Source organism: Pinus tabuliformis, chromosome 3_1 (genome assembly GCF_031772625.1).
Source record: "Pinus tabuliformis cultivar Carrire ecotype Pingquan chromosome 3_1, CPIR1, whole genome shotgun sequence".
NCBI lineage: Eukaryota > Viridiplantae > Streptophyta > Pinopsida > Pinales > Pinaceae > Pinus > Pinus tabuliformis.
Genome location: NC_142301.1, coordinates 556,208,955 through 556,220,218, shown reverse-complemented (window position 1 = coordinate 556,220,218; position 11,264 = coordinate 556,208,955).

Sequence of the window (11,264 nt, the reverse complement as noted above, 5' to 3'; positions counted from 1 at the left end):
CCTAACCCTTTGTTAGGCCAAGCCTTGCATACTTCATCATGCCGCATCTTCACAAAGCAAGTATGCATGTTGGATCATTTAGCATCTATAGTCCCTCACTATCATGAGCCCTTTCTCTCAACACACTCATGATGATGGCTCCAAACCTACACAAAATCACCCAAAAATCAATCAAAATGATTGAGAAATCTGAAAGACATCATATTCTGGGGTTTGAAAATGCACCCACGTTGCCTAATGCCCCCCCTTAGGGCCCACAGGGCATCATAATGCACCCCTGCAGGTCGTAAAAGGCGTTTAAACGTCCCTCCAGACCTAGTGGGGAGCATTAGACACTTATAATCAACTAGGAATTCCCCAAAATTAAAAATTTCACCCCTAATGCAACTGAAAAAGGTTAAATAATTGAAGATAAGGTTTTGGTCATCTACCTAGAACAAATGGCACATCAAATGGTCGCCTAGATTGCTTGTAATTTCCTGAGGAAGATCTGAACCTCTTTCACTCTAGGACACTCTCATAGAACTGCTCCAAAACCTTCTTATAATCACTCTAGAGATATGACTCACCTTATTTAGTCATTGAAATAGAATTTTTTCATTTCCTATGCTATTTATCATATGCCATTTTGATATATTGTCAACATTACTCAGGCTTTCATGAGGTCGTCTCAATGCTAAATTGCAGAAACAACCATGTTTGATTCACTATTGGAACTTTATTTTATGGGATTGTTTCTCGCTCTTGAATTGAAAAATCACCGAGTTTTTCTTCATCGGGCTCATAAAAGGCCTACAACATTGATATGAGCACTTCATTTTTTGGGATTCTTTCTTGCTCTAAAATTGAAAAATCCACGAGTTTTTCCCTTCTTTGGGCTCGTTAAATATATGAAGAAGGCATGAGCAGTTCTTTTACCTCTTTTTCCTTGCTCATTAAAATGAAAAAGACACCTTGAGTTTTCTTCATTTGACTCGTTAAAATTTGATGAATATCTATTGAGTTTGTCTTTGCGTGACTCATTAAAATTTCATGAATAATATCAAGTTTACTTTGTCCCCTCATACTTGTAATAAAATGAGGCAAACATCTATTGAGCATAGTTTTATCACATTATCAGACTCAGTAGACTAACTTACAGAAAAGGAACTATGTCAGACATACTATTCAACATTTGTCGCACCTGGTTAACAACTATGACAAAAGGAACCCCCTGGAGTTTCACTTTACGATCTTTTCAGACTCTATAAATATGAAAATACCACCGAGTTTACCTATCTGGACTTGCTAAATTTAATCAGATGGGAAAAATAGGACATCACAATTGCTTTATGTCAGTATTTTGGAAATAATTTTTGGCAGTAGTTGTTCCCTTGAACATGGTACTCCCTTAGAAAAACCTCCTTTGTCACCCTCTTAGAACATCCTTACCATCCTATGAGTTTAGCCTATATACTCTAATGTTCCTGCATCCCTGCATCCTAACACTCTTTAGAGTTCATGAGTCTATAGCTGCTAGGTTAAAACTTTGTGTCATGCCTTCTATTGTTCAAGGGATCCCTTTATCCTTTGTTTCCTATATCAACCGTCAATCATATACTTCCATCATGCCCTCTGTTGATTTGACCCATTTCTCAAAATTTATCTTCAAAAATCAATCATTCTTGTCTTGTTTCGTATCGACTGATGTAGGAAACATTATTGCCTACCTTTCGATAGGTCTCTTCCTATCGACTTCAACACTCTATCTAGGAAGCAGATCCAGAAACATATCAGTGCCTTGGAACTTGCAGACATCAGTGGCAGGTTACCTTGTGTTTGATCAGGGATTTTCATTATTGGCTCCTGGTTGAATGATTCTATGAGTGTTCGACGAAAAAAACATTATTCACACTCGCTATATTGTACTGTGCATCTTGGAGACCATAATCATTATCGGTGACCCTCTTCGCGTCCGTTAATAGTTTTCATTATTGACTGGTAATCACACAATTTCGTACATGTTCGACCTCAATTCCTTTATTCACATGTATTGAACTATGTTGTTAAGATGAAGCGAAAGTCAAGACCTTGGGTGGAGGCTTACATCATTCAACCTTGTTTCCTCTCCCAAGTTGCGTATATTATTTTTTGGAGATATCTCGTCAGGATGTTCCTATTATGACACAAGTTCCACATTGTGCTTATCAGTGAACATGATCATCATATCTGTTTGTTGAGAAATCACTCTCACATAGCTTTTGAGCATGGGACTTCCTGACTCAGGACATGATTTTAGAATTTATATAAATGTGGTTGTATCAGGTTTCTTGTAATCATGAAGCTTCGATCCTCTCTCTCGTTTTTCTAAACATGGCAGTTATAAAGTATTTCAGCCAACGTCTTTGCCTCTGGTCTCACACTTTAGGGGGCATCTATTATATAGGAAAATGACCTCCTCATCAAATCAGAGGAGAAAGGCATTTTGACTGAAAAGATTGACCAAGTTCACCATCTTGTTTTCGAGGCTAACGCTCTCTAGCAAATAGCAAGGAGCTTTATAATTCTCCCTTGCCATGAACCAGGTGTGTTAGTCCCTAGGGTAACTCTTTGTGTTGCCTTAGGGGTAGCGTTAGTCAGATTTGGTGAGATTCTAAAGGTTAAAGGAGTATTTTTACCAAATAATATCCCACTATTTACTCATATGTTAGCCTGAAAAGCAAGAAACATCCAGATTTCACCTGTTTAAGGATATTACTATTCCTAACGGAGTCTGAAAAAAGGGAAAGAGTAATAAATCATGGAAACATCCCAGCTTTTGCCAAAATGAACTCATGAAAGAGTTGGCAAGGTTTATCCTCTTATGCTATATATTTGAGGCTTGGGGAATTATGAAAGGGGTCAAAAGTATTGAAAGGATTTCCTATTGACTACCGAAACTTTTCATTAGACACTGGTTCGCCAAGAGGTTAAGAAGAGAGAGAGAGAGGAGCTAGAGGAGTAATGGAAGCTTGATGAAACTAATGGTTGTAATCACTATTTCCTATCATTAATATAGAGCTGCAGTTGTGTTGTCTACTCCATGGCATTGATATTGTGATTTATTTACATGTTTATGCAATACCATTGATTATGACTAGATTAGATATGTGTAGTTAGATATCCTTATGTATTCTTGTTTTTGTTATCAAATCTATATGTTGTCATATTACTTCTCATATTTTCTATGTGCAAGTATTGATCTAAGAGCTATTTGAGAGGTCTTTCGCTCCACTACTTTGGGTTCTCCAGTAACACCAAACCAATATCCGAGGTAAATATTTTCCTTCCTACTTTGATTCTATTTCATTGATATGGAAATGTGCATGTATCTTTGTGCCAACTATAGCTAATCTGATCCCTCTACCAAGGATCTCGAAAATATCCTTGAGGGTATGTCCACCACTATCACATGTACATTAATCTATATAGCATGTTTGTAGATATCATTTCATTGAGATGGTATCCAAAATGTGGCAGAATATATGAACGCACTTCAATTGCGGCTCTTCTCCCCATACCTTTGTCCAATGAGCCAAGTTCTCATGTAGATCGTCTTTCACTGTGTATTTTTCTGCAATGTGGGTATTAGTGTACCTAGACATAAACTTCATCACACTTTGATACTCCTTCCAATCTACAAAATTGTCCTTATCTATGCTGCACCAATGGGCAGGCATAGCTCTCAGTGCAATATCTAACGCTTGGAACCGATGTTCCTCTAGTACATCTCTTTCAAATTTATCCAGAAATAAATTGACATCCTCCAAACCATCATAATATGTTATATTGCATGCCTTAGGATATACATCGTAAAGATTTGGCAAGCCTATTGTAGCACAACAATGATACTTCATGGAACCAGTTCTGCCAGTGTTTGAGCTCCCCATACGAATCTGAAGTACAAGAGTTTTCCTTCTCTGACGTGGGATTAATCCAATATTCATCTCTCACATTAAGATTATAGATTTTCTCAATGTCATCGGCTTCCTCATAATCACAGACTGGTTCAGTATACCATGTACCTTCAGCTAGATCCATTGGCACAATCACCCTTAGTTATTTCTTCTCAAATGTCATATTTTGCTTCTTCAGGTTGATGATTTCATTCATATTAAATTCCCAACCAATTCTGAGAAGTGTTGGATAGGGTTTACTGTCATCCAGTATTTCGATCACTTCAAAGTCAGCTATGGCGTGTTCCCCTTCAATATCTACAATTACTCCATGTAGGCACCCCATAGGAATATTTTTTTGTTGATTGGCCATCCTCATATTGATCAGTGACCACTGTAACGCTGGTATTTCCATTATTTCCCAGGTTTTCTTTGGCATAACATTTGCATTAGACCCTAAATCAAGAATTACCTGGTTGATTTCGTATTCTCCAATCTGTGTAGTCAACCTCATTCCGCGACTAGTTCCCTTCTTTCTCTTGCCCACCTTATTTACTGTGCACTATTCTAGCATAGGTTTGTTCTTACTAGTGAAATTATCAACCAATTCTTGCAGTCCTTCTACTGCCTTCTTATCCCTTAGGAGTTTCAGTTTTAAAAATGATGTTAATAATGATGGGTCTGTCTCCTATGCAGTATTCGTCTCTTCAGACATTCCCATATTTTGAGTCCATGATGTGGAAGATCCTTCATCTGTGAAGCTCCCCTTTGCTTCCATAAATGTTTCCTTCACTTTATTTACATCAAATCATGTTTCCTTATCGGCAACCTTATGAACCCATACATTTTCCATAGGTTGCTTCCCTTTATCCTCCTTGGTACCTATGCCACTTCGCGTGACAATATTAACACCATGGCCTTCTTCGCGTGGTTCAAATCTCATCATATTGATGTTTTGGGTAGGCTTATTAGTTTGAGTCTTCTTTTCTTGCATCTTCAGGAAAAGAACTGGGCAATCTTCTATAACATGGTAAAATTGCCAACAATATTGACAGGAAGGGTTTGTTGGGTTCTGAAAATCTCGTGCAAAATTACCTGCTTCCATGCAGTTGTAACAAATTATTCGACCATGACCCCTTTTAGCTCCTCCTCCTCACCCTCTTCCTTGGCGTTGGAATCCTCCACGCATTGCAGTTGCACCCTAATCTTGAGGATGAGTCTATGCCTGCATTCTATACGTAGGGGTTCTATCCATCATTAATTCATAACTTTGACAATGAAATTCATCATGACTTACAAATTTGTAAAAATTGTAAAACAACTATTGGGTTGTCTGTACAAACTTTTGTAGTAGATGACAATTATCTGTCACATGTTGTCCTGTGACCTGAAAAATAGCGCACCACAGTGCTGCTCGCATGCTCGACCCAGTGGTATTTTCTGGCTTAAGGGGGACATGGCATCACCCAATAAGATAATTCTAATAGACCATGCAATGCTCCTTCTCATGACCATGGCCCTTTAATTCCAAGCTCCAAACTTCTGCGTGAACCTCAGGCTAGGCTTCCTTTCCATTCTTCAGGCTCTACAACTCCATATGTAGGCTAGCTAGTTGTGACTGAATATGTTACACCCCTAGATTCGTATCCTGAATGATCGAAGATTCCAATCTAATAGAAATCTCTAACTCTTCAACTCGTGTGCCAATTTTATGTTTTGACAACGGAAATCTCAGATGGGGTAGTAGTGAAGCAATGTACCAATCCCTATGTTGATCATCCATGATCTGCATATTAGCATGTTAGAGCAAACACTTCAGTCTCTAATCAAAGTCCCATGCAGACTCGCTTACCTTCTGCTGGATCTCTTTGACCTCAGTTACTGGCTGAGCTTGCCACCTAGCCTTCTTAAATTCACTATTGAGAGACTTCTTTGTGTCGTCTAGGGTTACATTTGGATGCGTTGTATAATACTTATTGTGCTAGCTTAGTGCTCTATCTTGTAGTGTTGTAACTAGCTACGCTTTCTTCAAATCATCACCAGTAACCTGTTGTGACTTCCACATAGCATCTGCTACAAACCAAAATTGTTCAGGGTCTTCTATCCATAGACCATCTTAATATGGGCATCTTCATTGCATTGGCCATGTTGAATAGTGGAGGTGGAGGTGGAGGTGTAGGTTTCGGTGTGTGAGGCGAAGGTGATGGTGGAGGAGGAGTTGATGTATTTGGTATCCCCACAATACCCTGATTTACTGTCTGTAGTGCACCTAGAGGTGTCCTTAGAATAATAATTTATTCATCACTATCAGACACTCCCAATAAGGGACTATATTCAACACCAAAATCTGAGTCTCTTATAAATGCTTTTCCACTTCGCGTAGCTCCTGTCGGATCCCTTCTATACATTAATTCAATGGCATAACCCTTTTCTCGCACAACAACATTTTAATCCAATTCTTTAGGAATTTCAGATGCTTACCTCTTAGTCCTTTAAAAAATATGTGTTCTACTTCTCTATAACTGGTATATGTATCGATTGTGAACTCAGTAATGAATCTGCAAAAAATGTTATTGATCTAGTAATCGACAGCCCTCACGATCTTTTTTCTGAGCTTTTAGGTGCCTTACCAACTCTGGAGTCCACACAATAGGGTCATCCAACTTCCACATACCCTGACCGTCCGCCAATTTAGATAACCACTGATATAATTCTCATGGAAAAGGGCATAAGGAAATTTCATTCTCATCCGTATATAGGTATCTATTACACCACTCTTCCATTAACAGACACATATTGCTATTTTCTTGGGCTACAAATTCGTGCAACTTCCTATCTGTGCACTTCTCAATTTCCTTCTTAGTTGGAAACCGTTTATTCAACAAAACACATTCCTTAGACAGATCCCAGTCCTAGCAACAGAACTATTTGTTGGCTTGAACAGGTCCTGACCTAGGTTCAGAGTTAGCTGCACCAACCAACAAAACTCTAAATTGATGGCCCTTTCGGTAACAACCCACATAGAGCAAGCTGCAGTCTTACTTGAAGTAGTATTGGGGGATGAAGGAACTAGATTTCTACATCTAGAGGTCTGTGCGATGGTTTTTTGTTACTTCTAGGGATCTATATTGACCTTCATGAACCCTAACCCTTTAATTGCAGAAATCACAATAACTTATAGAAACAATATCTAACCCTTCATGGAACAATTAAAACATTCATAACATTATGTAAACTATCAGATCTACTACTTTTGTGTACCAATTAAGTGTTTCTGCAGATAATTGCAGAAAATAGAGTTAATACAAATAAATTGCGTATGTAAATATAAAGGCACAGATACACAATTGTAGCTCCAAAAATAGTCTTTATTGATAGAATCTTTATATTGCAAACTCTTCTTCCCTGTGCACACAGTGGCACGAGCTCGTGCATTCAGCTTGCGTACTTACCAAGGTCTCTGTGTACACATTAGTAGGATCCTTTCCCTTCACCTAGGTTGACAAAACATACTTTTCTTCCTCAGACTACTTGCCCATACAATGATCTTCTATTATCTGCTGACTTCCTATGACTTGCTATAACTCCTTTAGATAGTTTCTTCCATTACAATACTATGGTTCGTGAAGCATGGGTGAGTGACAAAACATCTTGTATTCTAACCAAAAAAGGGAATAAAGTCCCTTTTGACTCCTATGACCTTAACAATCCACTCCCTCAAAATGTGGAGACTTTACATAATTAACAAAATTATTTACAAAACTTACCCCAGGGGACCCTATCCAAACAAGCTCCTCTCTTTTACTTTCGTATTCTTGAATTGTAATAGGGGCCTTTGTAGGATTTTGTGGCTTCCCTTATTTAATCTTGGTAATTTTTGTTGTTTTGAAATAGAGGGGAGTTTTCCTCTTCCTTTTCTTCTTAGGTTTGATTGGTATGCTCAAGGTAGCTAGGGTGGTAACTACCTCCTTTTGAGTGGGTCTTGGAGAAAATCTTTTCTTCTTTGGGGTTACCTCTTCTTCTCTAGATGTTGTGTTTTTCTCAGGGATTGGTTCTGCCTACTGCTCCTCCTCTTCTTCTTCATTTGTCTCTTTATCAACATATTCCTCTTACTTTGATTCCTCCTTTGTTATCTTTGCCTCTACCTCTTCTTCCTCTTCTCCTTCAGCACTAGATGTTGTGGTCTCTCTAAGTGCAAGGAATTGAGTGTCAAGGAGGGCTTCTATATCCATATATTTGAATGTGGAATAGAGGATAAGAATCCTTAGTTTATTTAAAGACTCTTCCACTATTAGTTTGATGAGGCCATGGTGGCCTAGGTGTTGTTACTTGCATTCTTTCACCTTTTGACTCTTGTCCGTGATGGACTGTAGGAGGAAATAAGGCATAATAGGTCTTTGGGCTAGGGGACATCTTACTTCAAATCTCAGTTCATGGAGTTGTATGAACTGGTAGCCATAGACTACACCCAGTCTTCCTTCAAAAGAGGTTAACTTAAGGATATGGTAGGCCACCTCATCCCAGAGATAGGGTATGCTCTCTCTTCTAACTCCATTTTTATCCTCAATAGGTTTCTCATCAGCAGTGATTAAATTCTTTGTAGCAATGGCACTGCCAAAATTTTCTTATTTTTCCCATCAAATCCCTAGCGGAAGGGATTTCACCGTAATAATCAGCTCACGACTGAAAGTAATCGATAATCGCCTTATCGTAGTGGTGACACTAGATCTTGTTTGAGAGTTTAGGGCCATGGAAAATTCATAAGTGATGTCATCATCATATCCCTTCAGTAGCTCAAAGAAACCTAACCAATGATTCCTTTTGAAAATGTCTAATAGAGGGGGCTAAAGGTGAATTTTCTTAGTGTCTGTAGTCTCTCTCCTATTGAATCCCCCTCCCATATTATTCTATTTTTTCAACTAAGCATACGAGGGTTTCTTCTTGTGATAGCTCCAATATCAATTTATGGGAATAGAGGGTTTGAATATTTGGTTGATGAAAATTATGTATATTCCCTCTACTTTATAGCCAGAAAAACTCTTTTAATCCATAATATGAATGAGACTACTACGATAATTCAAGGTGCAACATCGTGTAAATCATGGACAATAGAATGAGAGGGGCCACTTAATTTTCACCAAATAGCCACGTATAATGATAATTGAAGACCAAATCAACCCTAAGAAAAAAAAATTCAGCCTTGGAGGCTTCCTGTAGAAATTTTATGTGCTTCTTGTAGCTTCTTGTAGTTTCATGTAGCTTCCTATAGCTTCCTGTAGCTTCCTCCTGTAGTAATGAAATTGTAGGGCTCAAATCTCCTCGATGTCTCCCTAGGCTCATCCTTACCTTAGCTGATTTTGAAGTGAGAGAATATGCAACAGAATTTGAGCTTAAGTATGTTATATGTTATTTTTGTTTAGGGCTTGGAGCGGTGTGATGACTTGGTAGAAGTATGAGTTGTCCCCATTTGGACCATTGTCCCACCTAGAGTGATCATTCCCTCATCCCTCGTAATCAACATCCACTCCCTAGTATCTAACCTTGACTAATGTGACACTAACACGTTGCATGATGACTGATAAGTCACTTTTTGTTCACTGACTAATGGTGGCCAAGTTAACTGGCCACCTCTAGCTTATAAAAAATACCTTACCTCAACATTCATACATTTTTCATTATTTTACACATAGGGAGGAGCTTATATGTTACCATTCCTGTGCCTAACTTGTGCTCGATTGATGCATGTTAGAGTGCTGGTCCTTTGTGTTGCTATTGATCTAGGTGGCTCTAGAGAGACACACAAGACAAAATATGGCTCAAAAATCAAAGTGTTTGGAATGACTTTGAACCAAGACTAGATCAAAGACCTCATCGTCCTAATCATGGTGGTGTGAACAGTTTGTCAAACCGAGTTCATATGCAAAATATAGAGCTCTTCAAAGTTTGACATGATAGGGGAAAGGTGGAGCCCACAATGTGCCACATGGCATCCCAGTAAGCAGGTGGGACCCACATGGCAGCCCCTCAACCATTGACACTTGGCATTCTCTGATTTGTCTCCTAAACTTGTATTAGAGAAAAAATCATTTTAAATGGTTAATAAATAACCACGTAATGAAATGTTGCAATATAGTTATTAAAATAACTATATAAAGACAATCAAACACATGATTTTGGGATTAACAGCAACAAACCCTGCCGAACCCTTTAAACCACCTTATCGCAATATAAATCGCAAATCTCATTTATAATATGGTTTTGGGATCGGCGGCAATAACCCCTACCAAACCCTCCTCCACATATCCCACATATATGTCATACCATATATTGTTAAAACAATGTATTAAGGGGCACGGGCCATCGACAGTGGACCTGGCCAAACCCCAACGGTCCACCCATATATATATATATATATATAGATATATATATATATATATATGTATATATATATATATATATGTATATATCTATATATATATATATATCTATATATATATATATATATATATATATATATATATATATACACATATATATCGCATATGTATCGGCTATATATATATATATATATATATATATATATATATATATATATATATATATATATATATATATATATATATATATACATATATATCGCATATGTATCGGCTGATCTTTGCGCCGATCACCGACACACCCCGACCGCTGATATAAATATCGCCCCGACACCTGTAAACACACTGATATAATATTTCCAATATGTATATAGATGAAACCCTGATAAAAGAACCGATAACAATGCCGCACTGATCGTTGATTGTAACATTGCCGATATATATATCAGCGAAGTCCCGAAAATCGCACCAATAAATGCGCTAGCGCCTGTATTGATCACCGATTTGATAAGTCGATTGTCGATTTTTGCGCCAACAACATTTAAGGGTGCGTTGATAAGGTAATAATGTGGGGTTTAAGGTGCAGGCCGCCCTATTTCAAATACATTATGGTTATAAAAGTTTTATATGCGAAGAAGGCAGGATTTGATCCCCTGACCTCTCCTTAACCGTAAGCCTCTTTTAACCAATGCGCCAACTACTTACATTGGAAAATCTGCCAATGAGTTTTTATTTAAACAGTCATTTTTCCCTCTGCACATAGTTCGAGGAGGGGAGAGACTGCAGGCACAGATTTCGAGGCAGAAGGTAGATTAATTAATATTTTAATGCAAAAACCATGAATTTTGCAGGAGGGGAAAATTCTCACTTTGTCAGAATTTCACAAGTTTTATATGGTTTTTACACCTCTCATCGCCACGAACACCATGGTTCTGTTTGTTTCTTCATCAGAGGTCTGCATTTTCCAGTCATT